Below are 21,628 nucleotides of genomic sequence, written 5' to 3'. Positions count from 1 at the left end.
CTGTTGGCACATGGAACCTGCTGGGAGCCTCCTGCCCTCGGTGATGACGGCCCTCTAGCATCAGGCCCTAACTGCTGGGCTCCCCACGTTTTCTGATGTGAGCCCAGTGATGCCAGGACACTCCTGTCAGGTTCCCATCCCCATGGGGATGTGGGCTTTCTGCTCTGAGGTCCCAACGCCTGGGTTGCTCACAGTTTCATGATGTGGGCTCTCTGGTGTTAGTTCACTCCTGCCTGCATCCCATAGCTTCTGTGCTCTCGGCCGCCTGCTGGGAGGTTCCAAATGCTGTATTCCTCACCTTTTTTATTCTTTGGGCCCTCTGTTTTTAGGCTACTCCTACCTGCCTCACTCCCATCCCCTTTGTGATGTATGTCCTCTGATATGAGGCCGCATGTGCTGGGTTCCTCACCTTTCGATGATGTGGCCCCACTGGTGGGAGGACAGTCCTGACTGGTTCCCATCCCCTTGGTGTTGTGGGCCCTCTGGCACTAGTCTCATCCTACCTCGGTTCCTCACCCTTCTGTGAGATAGGCCCTCTGCTGTGAGGTCGCTACTGCCTGGCTGGCGCATGCCACCTTGTAGACGTGGGCCCTCTGTTGGCAGTTGGAACCTGCTGGGAGTCTCCTCCCCTCAGTTATGAGGGCCCCCTGGCGTCAGGCCCTAACTGCTGGGTTCCTAACATTTTCTGATATGTGCTAAGTGGTGCGAAGCCACTCCTGCCAGGTTCCCATCCCAATGGGGATGTGGGCCTTCTGTTCTGAGGTCCCAACGGCTGGGCTGCTCACAGGTTCATGATGTGGGCCCTCTGCTGTGAGTTCACTGCGGCCTAGATCCCATAGCCTCGGTGCTCTGGGCCGCTTGCTGGGAGGTTCCAACTGCTGGATTCCTCAACTTTTATATTCTATGGACCCTGTGTTGTGAGGCCGGTCCTGCCATCCTCATTCCGAACCCCTTGGTGATGTGGTTCCTCTGGTTTGAGGCTACATGTGCTGGGATCCTCACCTTTCGATGATGTTGTTCCACTGGTGTGGGGACACGCCTGCCTGGTTCCCATCCCCTTGGTGATGTGGGCCCTCTGGTGAGAGTCTGATCCTGGCTGGGTTCCTCACCCTTCTGTGAGGTGGGCCCTCTGCTGTGAGGTCAATCATGCCTGTCTGGCACACGTCACCTTGGCGACGTGGGCCCTCTGGTGGCAGTTGGAGTGTGCTGGGATCCTCCTCCCCTCGGTGATGAGGGCCCTCTTGCCTTAGGCCATAACTGCTGGGCTCCCCACATTTTCTGATGTGCGCCAAGTGAGTGAGGACACTCTTGCCAGGTTCCCATCCCCATGAGGATATGGGCCTTCTGCTCTGAGGTCAAAACGGCTGGCTTGCTCACAGTACCATGATGTGGGCCCTCTGCTGTGAGTTCACTCCGGCAAGGATCCCTTATCATCGGTGCTCTTAGCCACCTGCTGGGAGGTTCCAACTGCTGGATTCCTCAACTTTTTTATTCTATGTGCCTTCTGTTGTGAGGCTCCTCCTGCCTGCCTCACTGCCAGCCCCTTGGTGATGACTGTCCTATGGCTTGAGGCCACATGTGCTGCGTTCCTCACCTTTCGATGATGTGGCCCCACTCGTGTGAGGACACTCCTGCCTGGTTCCCATCCCCTTGGTGAGGTGGGCCCTCTGGCGAGAGTCTAATCCTGGCTGGGTTCCTCAACGTTCTGTGAGGTAGGCCCTCTTCTGTGAGGTCACTCCTGCCTGGCTGGCACTCGTCACCTTGGAGACGTGAGCCCTCTGGTGGCAGTTGGAGCATGCAGGGTGCCTCCTCCTCTCGGTGATGACGGCCCTCTGGCGTCAGGCCCTAAATGGTGGGCTCCCCACATTTTCTGATGTGCGCCCAGTGGTGCGAGGACACTCCAGCCAGGTTCCCATTCCCATGGGGATGTGGGCCTTCTGCGCTGAGGTCCCAACGCCTGGGTTGCTCACAGTTTAATGATGTGGGCCCTCTGTTGTGAGTTCACTGCGGCCTGGATCCCATAGCCTCGGTGTTCTGAGCCGCCTGCTGGAAGGTCTAAATGCTGGAATCCTCACGTTTTTTATATTATGTGCCCTGTGTTGTGAGGCTACTCCTGCCTGCCTCACTCCAAGGCCCTTGGTGATGTGGGTCCTCTGGTTTGAGGACACATGTGCTGGCTTCCTCACCTTAAGATGATGAGGCCCCAGAGGTGTGAGGATAATCCTGACTGGTTCCCATCCCCTTTGTGATGTGGGCCCTCTGGTGAGAGTCTGATCCTGGCTGGGTTCCTCACCCATCTGTGAGGTGGGCCCTCTACTATCAGGTAACTCTTGCCTGGCTTGCTCACCTCGCCTTGTTGACATGAGCCCTCTGGTGGCACTTGGACCCTGCTGGGAGCCTCCTCACCTCTGTGATGAGGGCCCTCTGACGTCAGGCCCTAACTGCTGGGCTCCCCAACTTTTCTTAGTGAGCCCAGTGATGCTCGGGCACTCCTCTTAGGTTCCCATCTCCATGGGGATGTGGGCCTTCTGCTCTGAGGTTCCAACGGCTGGGTTGATCACAGTTTCATGATGTGGGCTCTCTGGTGTTAGTTCACTGTGGCCTGGATCCCATAGCCTCTGTGCTCTTGGCCGGCCGCCTGCTGGGAGGTTCCAACGGCTGGATTCCTCACTTTTTTAATTTTTTGGGCCCTCTGTTGTGAGGATCCTCCTGCCTGCCTCACTCCCAGCCCCTTCGTGATGTGTGTCCTCTGGTTTGAGGCCACATGTGCTGGGTTCCTCACCTTTCGATGATGTGGGACCAATGGTCTTAGGAGACTCCTGCCTGGTTCACATCCCCTTGGTGATGTGGGCCCTCTGTTGAGAGTCTGATCCTGGCTGGGTTCCTCACCCTTCTGTGAGGTGGGCCGTCTGCTGTGAGGTCACTCCTGCCTGGCTTGCTCACCTCGCCTTGTGGACATGAGCCCTCTGGTGGCACTTGGAGCCTGATGGGAGCCTCCTCCCCTCGGTGATGAGGGCCCTCTGGCATCAGGCCCTAACGGCTGGGCTCCCCACATTTTGTGATGTGCGCCCAGTGGTTTGAAGACACTCCATCCAGGTTCACATCCCCATTGGGATGTGGGCCTTCTGCTCTGAGGTCCCAAAGGCTGGGTTGTTCACAGTTTCATGATGTGGGCTCTCTGCTGTTAGTTCGCTCTGGCCTGGATGCCATAGCCTCTGTGCTCTGGGCCGCCTGCTGGAAGGTTCCAACTGCTCGATTCCTCAACTTTTGTATTCTATGGGTCCTGTGTTGTGATGCTCCTCCTGCCTGCCTCACTCGCAACCCCTTCGTGATGTGGGTCCTCTGGTTTGAGGCCACATGTGCTGGGTTCCGCAACTTTCAATGATGTGGCCCCACTGGTGTGAGGACACTCCTGCCTGGTTCCCATCCCCTTGGTGATGTGGGCCTTCTGGTGACAGTCTTATCCTGGCTGGGTTCCTCACTCTTCTGTGAGGTAGGCCCTCTGCTGTGAGGTCAATCCTGCCTGACTTGCACACATCACCTTGGCGACGTGGGCCCTCTGTTGGCACATGGAACCTGCTGGGAGCCTCCTGCCCTCGGTGATGACGGCCCTCTAGCATCAGGCCCTAACTGCTGGGCTCCCCACGTTTTCTGATGTGAGCCCAGTGATGCCAGGACACTCCTGTCAGGTTCCCATCCCCATGGGGATGTGGGCTTTCTGCTCTGAGGTCCCAACGCCTGGGTTGCTCACAGTTTCATGATGTGGGCTCTCTGGTGTTAGTTCACTCCTGCCTGCATCCCATAGCTTCTGTGCTCTCGGCCGCCTGCTGGGAGGTTCCAAATGCTGTATTCCTCACCTTTTTTATTCTTTGGGCCCTCTGTTTTTAGGCTACTCCTACCTGCCTCACTCCCATCCCCTTTGTGATGTATGTCCTCTGATATGAGGCCGCATGTGCTGGGTTCCTCACCTTTCGATGATGTGGCCCCACTGGTGGGAGGACAGTCCTGACTGGTTCCCATCCCCTTGGTGTTGTGGGCCCTCTGGCACTAGTCTCATCCTACCTCGGTTCCTCACCCTTCTGTGAGATAGGCCCTCTGCTGTGAGGTCGCTACTGCCTGGCTGGCGCATGCCACCTTGTAGACGTGGGCCCTCTGTTGGCAGTTGGAACCTGCTGGGAGTCTCCTCCCCTCAGTTATGAGGGCCCCCTGGCGTCAGGCCCTAACTGCTGGGTTCCTAACATTTTCTGATATGTGCTAAGTGGTGCGAAGCCACTCCTGCCAGGTTCCCATCCCAATGGGGATGTGGGCCTTCTGTTCTGAGGTCCCAACGGCTGGGCTGCTCACAGGTTCATGATGTGGGCCCTCTGCTGTGAGTTCACTGCGGCCTAGATCCCATAGCCTCGGTGCTCTGGGCCGCTTGCTGGGAGGTTCCAACTGCTGGATTCCTCAACTTTTATATTCTATGGACCCTGTGTTGTGAGGCCGGTCCTGCCATCCTCATTCCGAACCCCTTGGTGATGTGGTTCCTCTGGTTTGAGGCTACATGTGCTGGGATCCTCACCTTTCGATGATGTTGTTCCACTGGTGTGGGGACACGCCTGCCTGGTTCCCATCCCCTTGGTGATGTGGGCCCTCTGGTGAGAGTCTGATCCTGGCTGGGTTCCTCACCCTTCTGTGAGGTGGGCCCTCTGCTGTGAGGTCAATCATGCCTGTCTGGCACACGTCACCTTGGCGACGTGGGCCCTCTGGTGGCAGTTGGAGTGTGCTGGGATCCTCCTCCCCTCGGTGATGAGGGCCCTCTTGCCTTAGGCCATAACTGCTGGGCTCCCCACATTTTCTGATGTGCGCCAAGTGAGTGAGGACACTCTTGCCAGGTTCCCATCCCCATGAGGATATGGGCCTTCTGCTCTGAGGTCAAAACGGCTGGCTTGCTCACAGTACCATGATGTGGGCCCTCTGCTGTGAGTTCACTCCGGCAAGGATCCCTTATCATCGGTGCTCTTAGCCACCTGCTGGGAGGTTCCAACTGCTGGATTCCTCAACTTTTTTATTCTATGTGCCTTCTGTTGTGAGGCTCCTCCTGCCTGCCTCACTGCCAGCCCCTTGGTGATGACTGTCCTATGGCTTGAGGCCACATGTGCTGCGTTCCTCACCTTTCGATGATGTGGCCCCACTCGTGTGAGGACACTCCTGCCTGGTTCCCATCCCCTTGGTGAGGTGGGCCCTCTGGCGAGAGTCTAATCCTGGCTGGGTTCCTCAACGTTCTGTGAGGTAGGCCCTCTTCTGTGAGGTCACTCCTGCCTGGCTGGCACACGTCACCTTGGAGACGTGAGCCCTCTGGTGGCAGTTGGAGCATGCAGGGTGCCTCCTCCTCTCGGTGATGACGGCCCTCTGGCGTCAGGCCCTAAATGGTGGGCTCCCCACATTTTCTGATGTGCGCCCAGTGGTGCGAGGACACTCCAGCCAGGTTCCCATTCCCATGGGGATGTGGGCCTTCTGCGCTGAGGTCCCAACGCCTGGGTTGCTCACAGTTTAATGATGTGGGCCCTCTGTTGTGAGTTCACTGCGGCCTGGATCCCATAGCCTCGGTGTTCTGAGCCGCCTGTTGGAAGGTCTAAATGCTGGAATCCTCACGTTTTTTATATTATGTGCCCTGTGTTGTGAGGCTACTCCTGCCTGCCTCACTCCAAGGCCCTTGGTGATGTGGGTCCTCTGGTTTGAGGACACATGTGCTGGCTTCCTCACCTTAAGATGATGAGGCCCCAGAGGTGTGAGGATAATCCTGACTGGTTCCCATCCCCTTTGTGATGTGGGCCCTCTGGTGAGAGTCTGATCCTGGCTGGGTTCCTCACCCATCTGTGAGGTGGGCCCTCTACTATCAGGTAACTCTTGCCTGGCTTGCTCACCTCGCCTTGTTGACATGAGCCCTCTGGTGGCACTTGGACCCTGCTGGGAGCCTCCTCACCTCTGTGATGAGGGCCCTCTGACGTCAGGCCCTAACTGCTGGGCTCCCCAACTTCTCTTAGTGAGCCCAGTGATGCTCGGGCACTCCTCTTAGGTTCCCATCTCCATGGGGATGTGGGCCTTCTGCTCTGAGGTTCCAACGGCTGGGTTGATCACAGTTTCATGATGTGGGCTCTCTGGTGTTAGTTCACTGTGGCCTGGATCCCATAGCCTCTGTGCTCTTGGCCGCCTGCTGGGAGGTTCCAACGGCTGGATTCCTCACTTTTTTAATTTTTTGGGCCCTCTGTTGTGAGGATCCTCCTGCCTGCCTCACTCCCAGCCCCTTCGTGATGTGTGTCCTCTGGTTTGAGGCCACATGTGCTGGGTTCCTCACCTTTCGATGATGTGGGACCAATGGTCTTAGGAGACTCCTGCCTGGTTCACATCCCCTTGGTGATGTGGGCCCTCTGTTGAGAGTCTGATCCTGGCTGGGTTCCTCACCCTTCTGTGAGGTGGGCCGTCTGCTGTGAGGTCACTCCTGCCTGGCTTGCTCACCTCGCCTTGTGGACATGAGCCCTCTGGTGGCACTTGGAGCCTGATGGGAGCCTCCTCCCCTCGGTGATGAGGGCCCTCTGGCATCAGGCCCTAACGGCTGGGCTCCCCACATTTTGTGATGTGCGCCCAGTGGTTTGAAGACACTCCATCCAGGTTCACATCCCCATTGGGATGTGGGCCTTCTGCTCTGAGGTCCCAAAGGCTGGGTTGTTCACAGTTTCATGATGTGGGCTCTCTGCTGTTAGTTCGCTCTGGCCTGGATGCCATAGCCTCTGTGCTCTGGGCCGCCTGCTGGAAGGTTCCAACTGCTCGATTCCTCAACTTTTGTATTCTATGGGTCCTGTGTTGTGATGCTCCTCCTGCCTGCCTCACTCGCAACCCCTTCGTGATGTGGGTCCTCTGGTTTGAGGCCACATGTGCTGGGTTCCGCAACTTTCAATGATGTGGCCCCACTGGTGTGAGGACACTCCTGCCTGGTTCCCATCCCCTTGGTGATGTGGGCCTTCTGGTGACAGTCTTATCCTGGCTGGGTTCCTCACTCTTCTGTGAGGTAGGCCCTCTGCTGTGAGGTCAATCCTGCCTGACTTGCACACATCACCTTGGCGACGTGGGCCCTCTGTTGGCACATGGAACCTGCTGGGAGCCTCCTGCCCTCGGTGATGACGGCCCTCTAGCATCAGGCCCTAACTGCTGGGCTCCCCACGTTTTCTGATGTGAGCCCAGTGATGCCAGGACACTCCTGTCAGGTTCCCATCCCCATGGGGATGTGGGCTTTCTGCTCTGAGGTCCCAACGCCTGGGTTGCTCACAGTTTCATGATGTGGGCTCTCTGGTGTTAGTTCACTCCTGCCTGCATCCCATAGCTTCTGTGCTCTCGGCCGCCTGCTGGGAGGTTCCAAATGCTGTATTCCTCACCTTTTTTATTCTTTGGGCCCTCTGTTTTTAGGCTACTCCTACCTGCCTCACTCCCATCCCCTTTGTGATGTATGTCCTCTGATATGAGGCCGCATGTGCTGGGTTCCTCACCTTTCGATGATGTGGCCCCACTGGTGGGAGGACAGTCCTGACTGGTTCCCATCCCCTTGGTGTTGTGGGCCCTCTGGCACTAGTCTCATCCTACCTCGGTTCCTCACCCTTCTGTGAGATAGGCCCTCTGCTGTGAGGTCGCTACTGCCTGGCTGGCGCATGCCACCTTGTAGACGTGGGCCCTCTGTTGGCAGTTGGAACCTGCTGGGAGTCTCCTCCCCTCAGTTATGAGGGCCCCCTGGCGTCAGGCCCTAACTGCTGGGTTCCTAACATTTTCTGATATGTGCTAAGTGGTGCGAAGCCACTCCTGCCAGGTTCCCATCCCAATGGGGATGTGGGCCTTCTGTTCTGAGGTCCCAACGGCTGGGCTGCTCACAGGTTCATGATGTGGGCCCTCTGCTGTGAGTTCACTGCGGCCTAGATCCCATAGCCTCGGTGCTCTGGGCCGCTTGCTGGGAGGTTCCAACTGCTGGATTCCTCAACTTTTATATTCTATGGACCCTGTGTTGTGAGGCCGGTCCTGCCATCCTCATTCCGAACCCCTTGGTGATGTGGTTCCTCTGGTTTGAGGCTACATGTGCTGGGATCCTCACCTTTCGATGATGTTGTTCCACTGGTGTGGGGACACGTCTGCCTGGTTCCCATCCCCTTGGTGATGTGGGCCCTCTGGTGAGAGTCTGATCCTGGCTGGGTTCCTCACCCTTCTGTGAGGTGGGCCCTCTGCTGTGAGGTCAATCATGCCTGTCTGGCACACGTCACCTTGGCGACGTGGGCCCTCCGGTGGCAGTTGGAGTGTGCTGGGATCCTCCTCCCCTCGGTGATGAGGGCCCTCTTGCCTTAGGCCATAACTGCTGGGCTCCCCACATTTTCTGATGTGCGCCAAGTGAGTGAGGACACTCTTGCCAGGTTCCCATCCCCATGAGGATATGGGCCTTCTGCTCTGAGGTCAAAACGGCTGGCTTGCTCACAGTACCATGATGTGGGCCCTCTGCTGTGAGTTCACTCCGGCAAGGATCCCTTATCATCGGTGCTCTTAGCCACCTGCTGGGAGGTTCCAACTGCTGGATTCCTCAACTTTTTTATTCTATGTGCCTTCTGTTGTGAGGCTCCTCCTGCCTGCCTCACTGCCAGCCCCTTGGTGATGACTGTCCTATGGCTTGAGGCCACATGTGCTGCGTTCCTCACCTTTCGATGATGTGGCCCCACTCGTGTGAGGACACTCCTGCCTGGTTCCCATCCCCTTGGTGAGGTGGGCCCTCTGGCGAGAGTCTAATCCTGGCTGGGTTCCTCAACGTTCTGTGAGGTAGGCCCTCTTCTGTGAGGTCACTCCTGCCTGGCTGGCACACGTCACCTTGGAGACGTGAGCCCTCTGGTGGCAGTTGGAGCATGCAGGGTGCCTCCTCCTCTCGGTGATGACGGCCCTCTGGCGTCAGGCCCTAAATGGTGGGCTCCCCACATTTTCTGATGTGCGCCCAGTGGTGCGAGGACACTCCAGCCAGGTTCCCATTCCCATGGGGATGTGGGCCTTCTGCGCTGAGGTCCCAACGCCTGGGTTGCTCACAGTTTAATGATGTGGGCCCTCTGTTGTGAGTTCACTGCGGCCTGGATCCCATAGCCTCGGTGTTCTGAGCCGCCTGCTGGAAGGTCTAAATGCTGGAATCCTCACGTTTTTTATATTATGTGCCCTGTGTTGTGAGGCTACTCCTGCCTGCCTCACTCCAAGGCCCTTGGTGATGTGGGTCCTCTGGTTTGAGGACACATGTGCTGGCTTCCTCACCTTAAGATGATGAGGCCCCAGAGGTGTGAGGATAATCCTGACTGGTTCCCATCCCCTTTGTGATGTGGGCCCTCTGGTGAGAGTCTGATCCTGGCTGGGTTCCTCACCCATCTGTGAGGTGGGCCCTCTACTATCAGGTAACTCTTGCCTGGCTTGCTCACCTCGCCTTGTTGACATGAGCCCTCTGGTGGCACTTGGACCCTGCTGGGAGCCTCCTCACCTCTGTGATGAGGGCCCTCTGACGTCAGGCCCTAACTGCTGGGCTCCCCAACTTTTCTTAGTGAGCCCAGTGATGCTCGGGCACTCCTCTTAGGTTCCCATCTCCATGGGGATGTGGGCCTTCTGCTCTGAGGTTCCAACGGCTGGGTTGATCACAGTTTCATGATGTGGGCTCTCTGGTGTTAGTTCACTGTGGCCTGGATCCCATAGCCTCTGTGCTCTTGGCCGCCTGCTGGGAGGTTCCAACGGCTGGATTCCTCACTTTTTTAATTTTTTGGGCCCTCTGTTGTGAGGATCCTCCTGCCTGCCTCACTCCCAGCCCCTTCGTGATGTGTGTCCTCTGGTTTGAGGCCACATGTGCTGGGTTCCTCACCTTTCGATGATGTGGGACCAATGGTCTTAGGAGACTCCTGCCTGGTTCACATCCCCTTGGTGATGTGGGCCCTCTGTTGAGAGTCTGATCCTGGCTGGGTTCCTCACCCTTCTGTGAGGTGAGCCGTCTGCTGTGAGGTCACTCCTGCCTGGCTTGCTCACCTCGCCTTGTGGACATGAGCCCTCTGGTGGCACTTGGAGCCTGATGGGAGCCTCCTCCCCTCGGTGATGAGGGCCCTCTGGCATCAGGCCCTAACGGCTGGGCTCCCCACATTTTGTGATGTGCGCCCAGTGGTTTGAAGACACTCCATCCAGGTTCACATCCCCATTGGGATGTGGGCCTTCTGCTCTGAGGTCCCAAAGGCTGGGTTGTTCACAGTTTCATGATGTGGGCTCTCTGCTGTTAGTTCGCTCTGGCCTGGATGCCATAGCCTCTGTGCTCTGGGCCGCCTGCTGGAAGGTTCCAACTGCTCGATTCCTCAACTTTTGTATTCTATGGGTCCTGTGTTGTGATGCTCCTCCTGCCTGCCTCACTCGCAACCCCTTCGTGATGTGGGTCCTCTGGTTTGAGGCCACATGTGCTGGGTTCCGCAACTTTCAATGATGTGGCCCCACTGGTGTGAGGACACTCCTGCCTGGTTCCCATCCCCTTGGTGATGTGGGCCTTCTGGTGACAGTCTTATCCTGGCTGGGTTCCTCACTCTTCTGTGAGGTAGGCCCTCTGCTGTGAGGTCAATCCTGCCTGACTTGCACACATCACCTTGGCGACGTGGGCCCTCTGTTGGCACATGGAACCTGCTGGGAGCCTCCTGCCCTCGGTGATGACGGCCCTCTAGCATCAGGCCCTAACTGCTGGGCTCCCCACGTTTTCTGATGTGAGCCCAGTGATGCCAGGACACTCCTGTCAGGTTCCCATCCCCATGGGGATGTGGGCTTTCTGCTCTGAGGTCCCAACGCCTGGGTTGCTCACAGTTTCATGATGTGGGCTCTCTGGTGTTAGTTCACTCCTGCCTGCATCCCATAGCTTCTGTGCTCTCGGCCGCCTGCTGGGAGGTTCCAAATGCTGTATTCCTCACCTTTTTTATTCTTTGGGCCCTCTGTTTTTAGGCTACTCCTACCTGCCTCACTCCCATCCCCTTTGTGATGTATGTCCTCTGATATGAGGCCGCATGTGCTGGGTTCCTCACCTTTCGATGATGTGGCCCCACTGGTGGGAGGACAGTCCTGACTGGTTCCCATCCCCTTGGTGTTGTGGGCCCTCTGGCACTAGTCTCATCCTACCTCGGTTCCTCACCCTTCTGTGAGATAGGCCCTCTGCTGTGAGGTCGCTACTGCCTGGCTGGCGCATGCCACCTTGTAGACGTGGGCCCTCTGTTGGCAGTTGGAACCTGCTGGGAGTCTCCTCCCCTCAGTTATGAGGGCCCCCTGGCGTCAGGCCCTAACTGCTGGGTTCCTAACATTTTCTGATATGTGCTAAGTGGTGCGAAGCCACTCCTGCCAGGTTCCCATCCCAATGGGGATGTGGGCCTTCTGTTCTGAGGTCCCAACGGCTGGGCTGCTCACAGGTTCATGATGTGGGCCCTCTGCTGTGAGTTCACTGCGGCCTAGATCCCATAGCCTCGGTGCTCTGGGCCGCTTGCTGGGAGGTTCCAACTGCTGGATTCCTCAACTTTTATATTCTATGGACCCTGTGTTGTGAGGCCGGTCCTGCCATCCTCATTCCGAACCCCTTGGTGATGTGGTTCCTCTGGTTTGAGGCTACATGTGCTGGGATCCTCACCTTTCGATGATGTTGTTCCACTGGTGTGGGGACATGCCTGCCTGGTTCCCATCCCCTTGGTGATGTGGGCCCTCTGGTGAGAGTCTGATCCTGGCTGGGTTCCTCACCCTTCTGTGAGGTGGGCCCTCTGCTGTGAGGTCAATCATGCCTGTCTGGCACACGTCACCTTGGCGACGTGGGCCCTCCGGTGGCAGTTGGAGTGTGCTGGGATCCTCCTCCCCTCGGTGATGAGGGCCCTCTTGCCTTAGGCCATAACTGCTGGGCTCCCCACATTTTCTGATGTGCGCCAAGTGAGTGAGGACACTCTTGCCAGGTTCCCATCCCCATGAGGATATGGGCCTTCTGCTCTGAGGTCAAAACGGCTGGCTTGCTCACAGTACCATGATGTGGGCCCTCTGCTGTGAGTTCACTCCGGCAAGGATCCCTTATCATCGGTGCTCTTAGCCACCTGCTGGGAGGTTCCAACTGCTGGATTCCTCAACTTTTTTATTCTATGTGCCTTCTGTTGTGAGGCTCCTCCTGCCTGCCTCACTGCCAGCCCCTTGGTGATGACTGTCCTATGGCTTGAGGCCACATGTGCTGCGTTCCTCACCTTTCGATGATGTGGCCCCACTCGTGTGAGGACACTCCTGCCTGGTTCCCATCCCCTTGGTGAGGTGGGCCCTCTGGCGAGAGTCTAATCCTGGCTGGGTTCCTCAACGTTCTGTGAGGTAGGCCCTCTTCTGTGAGGTCACTCCTGCCTGGCTGGCACACGTCACCTTGGAGACGTGAGCCCTCTGGTGGCAGTTGGAGCATGCAGGGTGCCTCCTCCTCTCGGTGATGACGGCCCTCTGGCGTCAGGCCCTAAATGGTGGGCTCCCCACATTTTCTGATGTGCGCCCAGTGGTGCGAGGACACTCCAGCCAGGTTCCCATTCCCATGGGGATGTGGGCCTTCTGTGCTGAGGTCCCAACGCCTGGGTTGCTCACAGTTTAATGATGTGGGCCCTCTGTTGTGAGTTCACTGCGGCCTGGATCCCATAGCCTCGGTGTTCTGAGCCGCCTGCTGGAAGGTCTAAATGCTGGAATCCTCACGTTTTTTATATTATGTGCCCTGTGTTGTGAGGCTACTCCTGCCTGCCTCACTCCAAGGCCCTTGGTGATGTGGGTCCTCTGGTTTGAGGACACATGTGCTGGCTTCCTCACCTTAAGATGATGAGGCCCCAGAGGTGTGAGGATAATCCTGACTGGTTCCCATCCCCTTTGTGATGTGGGCCCTCTGGTGAGAGTCTGATCCTGGCTGGGTTCCTCACCCATCTGTGAGGTGGGCCCTCTACTATCAGGTAACTCTTGCCTGGCTTGCTCACCTCGCCTTGTTGACATGAGCCCTCTGGTGGCACTTGGACCCTGCTGGGAGCCTCCTCACCTCTGTGATGAGGGCCCTCTGACGTCAGGCCCTAACTGCTGGGCTCCCCAACTTTTCTTAGTGAGCCCAGTGATGCTCGGGCACTCCTCTTAGGTTCCCATCTCCATGGGGATGTGGGCCTTCTGCTCTGAGGTTCCAACGGCTGGGTTGATCACAGTTTCATGATGTGGGCTCTCTGGTGTTAGTTCACTGTGGCCTGGATCCCATAGCCTCTGTGCTCTTGGCCGCCTGCTGGGAGGTTCCAACGGCTGGATTCCTCACTTTTTTAATTTTTTGGGCCCTCTGTTGTGAGGATCCTCCTGCCTGCCTCACTCCCAGCCCCTTCGTGATGTGTGTCCTCTGGTTTGAGGCCACATGTGCTGGGTTCCTCACCTTTCGATGATGTGGGACCAATGGTCTTAGGAGACTCCTGCCTGGTTCACATCCCCTTGGTGATGTGGGCCCTCTGTTGAGAGTCTGATCCTGGCTGGGTTCCTCACCCTTCTGTGAGGTGGGCCGTCTGCTGTGAGGTCACTCCTGCCTGGCTTGCTCACCTCGCCTTGTGGACATGAGCCCTCTGGTGGCACTTGGAGCCTGATGGGAGCCTCCTCCCCTCGGTGATGAGGGCCCTCTGGCATCAGGCCCTAACGGCTGGGCTCCCCACATTTTGTGATGTGCGCCCAGTGGTTTGAAGACACTCCATCCAGGTTCACATCCCCATTGGGATGTGGGCCTTCTGCTCTGAGGTCCCAAAGGCTGGGTTGTTCACAGTTTCATGATGTGGGCTCTCTGCTGTTAGTTCGCTCTGGCCTGGATGCCATAGCCTCTGTGCTCTGGGCCGCCTGCTGGAAGGTTCCAACTGCTCGATTCCTCAACTTTTGTATTCTATGGGTCCTGTGTTGTGATGCTCCTCCTGCCTGCCTCACTCGCAACCCCTTCGTGATGTGGGTCCTCTGGTTTGAGGCCACATGTGCTGGGTTCCGCAACTTTCAATGATGTGGCCCCACTGGTGTGAGGACACTCCTGCCTGGTTCCCATCCCCTTGGTGATGTGGGCCTTCTGGTGACAGTCTTATCCTGGCTGGGTTCCTCACTCTTCTGTGAGGTAGGCCCTCTGCTGTGAGGTCAATCCTGCCTGACTTGCACACATCACCTTGGCGACGTGGGCCCTCTGTTGGCACATGGAACCTGCTGGGAGCCTCCTGCCCTCGGTGATGACGGCCCTCTAGCATCAGGCCCTAACTGCTGGGCTCCCCACGTTTTCTGATGTGAGCCCAGTGATGCCAGGACACTCCTGTCAGGTTCCCATCCCCATGGGGATGTGGGCTTTCTGCTCTGAGGTCCCAACGCCTGGGTTGCTCACAGTTTCATGATGTGGGCTCTCTGGTGTTAGTTCACTCCTGCCTGCATCCCATAGCTTCTGTGCTCTCGGCCGCCTGCTGGGAGGTTCCAAATGCTGTATTCCTCACCTTTTTTATTCTTTGGGCCCTCTGTTTTTAGGCTACTCCTACCTGCCTCACTCCCATCCCCTTTGTGATGTATGTCCTCTGATATGAGGCCGCATGTGCTGGGTTCCTCACCTTTCGATGATGTGGCCCCACTGGTGGGAGGACAGTCCTGACTGGTTCCCATCCCCTTGGTGTTGTGGGCCCTCTGGCACTAGTCTCATCCTACCTCGGTTCCTCACCCTTCTGTGAGATAGGCCCTCTGCTGTGAGGTCGCTACTGCCTGGCTGGCGCATGCCACCTTGTAGACGTGGGCCCTCTGTTGGCAGTTGGAACCTGCTGGGAGTCTCCTCCCCTCAGTTATGAGGGCCCCCTGGCGTCAGGCCCTAACTGCTGGGTTCCTAACATTTTCTGATATGTGCTAAGTGGTGCGAAGCCACTCCTGCCATGTTCCCATCCCAATGGGGATGTGGGCCTTCTGTTCTGAGGTCCCAACGGCTGGGCTGCTCACAGGTTCATGATGTGGGCCCTCTGCTGTGAGTTCACTGCGGCCTAGATCCCATAGCCTCGGTGCTCTGGGCCGCTTGCTGGGAGGTTCCAACTGCTGGATTCCTCAACTTTTATATTCTATGGACCCTGTGTTGTGAGGCCGGTCCTGCCATCCTCATTCCGAACCCCTTGGTGATGTGGTTCCTCTGGTTTGAGGCTACATGTGCTGGGATCCTCACCTTTCGATGATGTTGTTCCACTGGTGTGGGGACACGCCTGCCTGGTTCCCATCCCCTTGGTGATGTGGGCCCTCTGGTGAGAGTCTGATCCTGGCTGGGTTCCTCACCCTTCTGTGAGGTGGGCCCTCTGCTGTGAGGTCAATCATGCCTGTCTGGCACACGTCACCTTGGCGACGTGGGCCCTCCGGTGGCAGTTGGAGTGTGCTGGGATCCTCCTCCCCTCGGTGATGAGGGCCCTCTTGCCTTAGGCCATAACTGCTGGGCTCCCCACATTTTCTGATGTGCGCCAAGTGAGTGAGGACACTCTTGCCAGGTTCCCATCCCCATGAGGATATGGGCCTTCTGCTCTGAGGTCAAAACGGCTGGCTTGCTCACAGTACCATGATGTGGGCCCTCTGCTGTGAGTTCACTCCGGCAAGGATCCCTTATCATCGGTGCTCTTAGCCACCTGCTGGGAGGTTCCAACTGCTGGATTCCTCAACTTTTTTATTCTATGTGCCTTCTGTTGTGAGGCTCCTCCTGCCTGCCTCACTGCCAGCCCCTTGGTGATGACTGTCCTATGGCTTGAGGCCACATGTGCTGCGTTCCTCACCTTTCGATGATGTGGCCCCACTCGTGTGAGGACACTCCTGCCTGGTTCCCATCCCCTTGGTGAGGTGGGCCCTCTGGCGAGAGTCTAATCCTGGCTGGGTTCCTCAACGTTCTGTGAGGTAGGCCCTCTTCTGTGAGGTCACTCCTGCCTGGCTGGCACACGTCACCTTGGAGACGTGAGCCCTCTGGTGGCAGTTGGAGCATGCAGGGTGCCTCCTCCTCTCGGTGATGACGGCCCTCTGGCGTCAGGCCCTAAATGGTGGGCTCCCCACATTTTCTGATGTGCGCCCAGTGGTGCGAGGACACTCCAGCCAGGTTCCCATTCCCATGGGGATGTGGGCCTTCTGCGCTGAGGTCCCAACGCCTGGGTTGCTCACAGTTTAATGATGTGGGCCCTCTGTTGTGAGTTCACTGCGGCCTGGATCCCATAGCCTCGGTGTTCTGAGCCGCCTGCTGGAAGGTCTAAATGCTGGAATCCTCACGTTTTTTATATTATGTGCCCTGTGTTGTGAGGCTACTCCTGCCTGCCTCACTCCAAGGCCCTTGGTGATGTGGGTCCTCTGGTTTGAGGACACATGTGCTGGCTTCCTCACCTTAAGATGATGAGGCCCCAGAGGTGTGAGGATAATCCTGACTGGTTCCCATCCCCTTTGTGATGTGGGCCCTCTGGTGAGAGTCTGATCCTGGCTGGGTTCCTCACCCATCTGTGAGGTGGGCCCTCTACTATCAGGTAACTCTTGCCTGGCTTGCTCACCTCGCCTTGTTGACATGAGCCCTCTGGTGGCACTTGGACCCTGCTGGGAGCCTCCTCACCTCTGTGATGAGGGCCCTCTGACGTCAGGCCCTAACTGCTGGGCTCCCCAACTTTTCTTAGTGAGCCCAGTGATGCTCGGGCACTCCTCTTAGGTTCCCATCTCCATGGGGATGTGGGCCTTCTGCTCTGAGGTTCCAACGGCTGGGTTGATCACAGTTTCATGATGTGGGCTCTCTGGTGTTAGTTCACTGTGGCCTGGATCCCATAGCCTCTGTGCTCTTGGCCGCCTGCTGGGAGGTTCCAACGGCTGGATTCCTCACTTTTTTAATTTTTTGGGCCCTCTGTTGTGAGGATCCTCCTGCCTGCCTCACTCCCAGCCCCTTCGTGATGTGTGTCCTCTGGTTTGAGGCCACATGTGCTGGGTTCCTCACCTTTCGATGATGTGGGACCAATGGTCTTAGGAGACTCCTGCCTGGTTCACATCCCCTTGGTGATGTGGGCCCTCTGTTGAGAGTCTGATCCTGGCTGGGTTCCTCACCCTTCTGTGAGGTGAGCCGTCTGCTGTGAGGTCACTCCTGCCTGGCTTGCTCACCTCGCCTTGTGGACATGAGCCCTCTGGTGGCACTTGGAGCCTGATGGGAGCCTCCTCCCCTCGGTGATGAGGGCCCTCTGGCATCAGGCCCTAACGGCTGGGCTCCCCACATTTTGTGATGTGCGCCCAGTGGTTTGAAGACACTCCATCCAGGTTCACATCCCCATTGGGATGTGGGCCTTCTGCTCTGAGGTCCCAAAGGCTGGGTTGTTCACAGTTTCATGATGTGGGCTCTCTGCTGTTAGTTCGCTCTGGCCTGGATGCCATAGCCTCTGTGCTCTGGGCCGCCTGCTGGAAGGTTCCAACTGCTCGATTCCTCAACTTTTGTATTCTATGGGTCCTGTGTTGTGATGCTCCTCCTGCCTGCCTCACTCGCAACCCCTTCGTGATGTGGGTCCTCTGGTTTGAGGCCACATGTGCTGGGTTCCGCAACTTTCAATGATGTGGCCCCACTGGTGTGAGGACACTCCTGCCTGGTTCCCATCCCCTTGGTGATGTGGGCCTTCTGGTGACAGTCTTATCCTGGCTGGGTTCCTCACTCTTCTGTGAGGTAGGCCCTCTGCTGTGAGGTCAATCCTGCCTGACTTGCACACATCACCTTGGCGACGTGGGCCCTCTGTTGGCACATGGAACCTGCTGGGAGCCTCCTGCCCTCGGTGATGACGGCCCTCTAGCATCAGGCCCTAACTGCTGGGCTCCCCACGTTTTCTGATGTGAGCCCAGTGATGCCAGGACACTCCTGTCAGGTTCCCATCCCCATGGGGATGTGGGCTTTCTGCTCTGAGGTCCCAACGCCTGGGTTGCTCACAGTTTCATGATGTGGGCTCTCTGGTGTTAGTTCACTCCTGCCTGCATCCCATAGCTTCTGTGCTCTCGGCCGCCTGCTGGGAGGTTCCAAATGCTGTATTCCTCACCTTTTTTATTCTTTGGGCCCTCTGTTTTTAGGCTACTCCTACCTGCCTCACTCCCATCCCCTTTGTGATGTATGTCCTCTGATATGAGGCCGCATGTGCTGGGTTCCTCACCTTTCGATGATGTGGCCCCACTGGTGGGAGGACAGTCCTGACTGGTTCCCATCCCCTTGGTGTTGTGGGCCCTCTGGCACTAGTCTCATCCTACCTCGGTTCCTCACCCTTCTGTGAGATAGGCCCTCTGCTGTGAGGTCGCTACTGCCTGGCTGGCGCATGCCACCTTGTAGACGTGGGCCCTCTGTTGGCAGTTGGAACCTGCTGGGAGTCTCCTCCCCTCAGTTATGAGGGCCCCCTGGCGTCAGGCCCTAACTGCTGGGTTCCTAACATTTTCTGATATGTGCTAAGTGGTGCGAAGCCACTCCTGCCAGGTTCCCATCCCAATGGGGATGTGGGCCTTCTGTTCTGAGGTCCCAACGGCTGGGCTGCTCACAGGTTCATGATGTGGGCCCTCTGCTGTGAGTTCACTGCGGCCTAGATCCCATAGCCTCGGTGCTCTGGGCCGCTTGCTGGGAGGTTCCAACTGCTGGATTCCTCAACTTTTATATTCTATGGACCCTGTGTTGTGAGGCCGGTCCTGCCATCCTCATTCCGAACCCCTTGGTGATGTGGTTCCTCTGGTTTGAGGCTACATGTGCTGGGATCCTCACCTTTCGATGATGTTGTTCCACTGGTGTGGGGACACGCCTGCCTGGTTCCCATCCCCTTGGTGATGTGGGCCCTCTGGTGAGAGTCTGATCCTGGCTGGGTTCCTCACCCTTCTGTGAGGTGGGCCCTCTGCTGTGAGGTCAATCATGCCTGTCTGGCACACGTCACCTTGGCGACGTGGGCCCTCCGGTGGCAGTTGGAGTGTGCTGGGATCCTCCTCCCCTCGGTGATGAGGGCCCTCTTGCCTTAGGCCATAACTGCTGGGCTCCCCACATTTTCTGATGTGCGCCAAGTGAGTGAGGACACTCTTGCCAGGTTCCCATCCCCATGAGGATATGGGCCTTCTGCTCTGAGGTCAAAACGGCTGGCTTGCTCACAGTACCATGATGTGGGCCCTCTGCTGTGAGTTCACTCCGGCAAGGATCCCTTATCATCGGTGCTCTTAGCCACCTGCTGGGAGGTTCCAACTGCTGGATTCCTCAACTTTTTTATTCTATGTGCCTTCTGTTGTGAGGCTCCTCCTGCCTGCCTCACTGCCAGCCCCTTGGTGATGACTGTCCTATGGCTTGAGGCCACATGTGCTGCGTTCCTCACCTTTCGATGATGTGGCCCCACTCGTGTGAGGACACTCCTGCCTGGTTCCCATCCCCTTGGTGAGGTGGGCCCTCTGGCGAGAGTCTAATCCTGGCTGGGTTCCTCAACGTTCTGTGAGGTAGGCCCTCTTCTGTGAGGTCACTCCTGCCTGGCTGGCACACGTCACCTTGGAGACGTGAGCCCTCTGGTGGCAGTTGGAGCATGCAGGGTGCCTCCTCCTCTCGGTGATGACGGCCCTCTGGCGTCAGGCCCTAAATGGTGGGCTCCCCACATTTTCTGATGTGCGCCCAGTGGTGCGAGGACACTCCAGCCAGGTTCCCATTCCCATGGGGATGTGGGCCTTCTGCGCTGAGGTCCCAACGCCTGGGTTGCTCACAGTTTAATGATGTGGGCCCTCTGTTGTGAGTTCACTGCGGCCTGGATCCCATAGCCTCGGTGTTCTGAGCCGCCTGCTGGAAGGTCTAAATGCTGGAATCCTCACGTTTTTTATATTATGTGCCCTGTGTTGCGAGGCTACTCCTGCCTGCCTCACTCCAAGGCCCTTGGTGATGTGGGTCCTCTGGTTTGAGGACACATGTGCTGGCTTCCTCACCTTAAGATGATGAGGCCCCAGAGGTGTGAGGATAATCCTGACTGGTTCCCATCCCCTTTGTGATGTGGGCCCTCTGGTGAGAGTCTGATCCTGGCTGGGTTCCTCACCCATCTGTGAGGTGGGCCCTCTACTATCAGGTAACTCTTGCCTGGCTTGCTCACCTCGCCTTGTTGACATGAGCCCTCTGGTGGCACTTGGACCCTGCTGGGAGCCTCCTCACCTCTGTGATGAGGGCCCTCTGACGTCAGGCCCTAACTGCTGGGCTCCCCAACTTTTCTTAGTGAGCCCAGTGATGCTCGGGCACTCCTCTTAGGTTCCCATCTCCATGGGGATGTGGGCCTTCTGCTCTGAGGTTCCAACGGCTGGGTTGATCACAGTTTCATGATGTGGGCTCTCTGGTGTTAGTTCACTGTGGCCTGGATCCCATAGCCTCTGTGCTCTTGGCCGCCTGCTGGGAGGTTCCAACGGCTGGATTCCTCACTTTTTTAATTTTTTGGGCCCTCTGTTGTGAGGATCCTCCTGCCTGCCTCACTCCCAGCCCCTTCGTGATGTGTGTCCTCTGGTTTGAGGCCACATGTGCTGGGTTCCTCACCTTTCGATGATGTGGGACCAATGGTCTTAGGAGACTCCTGCCTGGTTCACATCCCCTTGGTGATGTGGGCCCTCTGTTGAGAGTCTGATCCTGGCTGGGTTCCTCACCCTTCTGTGAGGTGGGCCGTCTGCTGTGAGGTCACTCCTGCCTGGCTTGCTCACCTCGCCTTGTGGACATGAGCCCTCTGGTGGCACTTGGGGCCTGATGGGAGCCTCCTCCCCTCGGTGATGAGGGCCCTCTGGCATCAGGCCCTAACGGCTGGGCTCCCCACATTTTGTGATGTGCGCCCAGTGGTTTGAAGACACTCCATCCAGGTTCACATCCCCATTGGGATGTGGGCCTTCTGCTCTGAGGTCCCAAAGGCTGGGTTGTTCACAGTTTCATGATGTGGGCTCTCTGCTGTTAGTTCGCTCTGGCCTGGATGCCATAGCCTCTGTGCTCTGGGCCGCCTGCTGGAAGGTTCCAACTGCTCGATTCCTCAACTTTTGTATTCTATGGGTCCTGTGTTGTGATGCTCCTCCTGCCTGCCTCACTCGCAACCCCTTCGTGATGTGGGTCCTCTGGTTTGAGGCCACATGTGCTGGGTTCCGCAACTTTCAATGATGTGGCCCCACTGGTGTGAGGACACTCCTGCCTGGTTCCCATCCCCTTGGTGATGTGGGCCTTCTGGTGACAGTCTTATCCTGGCTGGGTTCCTCACTCTTCTGTGAGGTAGGCCCTCTGCTGTGAGGTCAATCCTGCCTGACTTGCACACATCACCTTGGCGACGTGGGCCCTCTGTTGGCACATGGAACCTGCTGGGAGCCTCCTGCCCTCGGTGATGACGGCCCTCTAGCATCAGGCCCTAACTGCTGGGCTCCCCACGTTTTCTGATGTGAGCCCAGTGATGCCAGGACACTCCTGTCAGGTTCCCATCCCCATGGGGATGTGGGCTTTCTGCTCTGAGGTCCCAACGCCTGGGTTGCTCACAGTTTCATGATGTGGGCTCTCTGGTGTTAGTTCACTCCTGCCTGCATCCCATAGCTTCTGTGCTCTCGGCCGCCTGCTGGGAGGTTCCAAATGCTGTATTCC

Source organism: Pseudorca crassidens, chromosome 4, assembly GCF_039906515.1.
Source record: "Pseudorca crassidens isolate mPseCra1 chromosome 4, mPseCra1.hap1, whole genome shotgun sequence".
NCBI classification, from domain to species: Eukaryota; Metazoa; Chordata; class Mammalia; order Artiodactyla; family Delphinidae; genus Pseudorca; species Pseudorca crassidens.
This window is presented reverse-complemented; position numbering follows the sequence as displayed.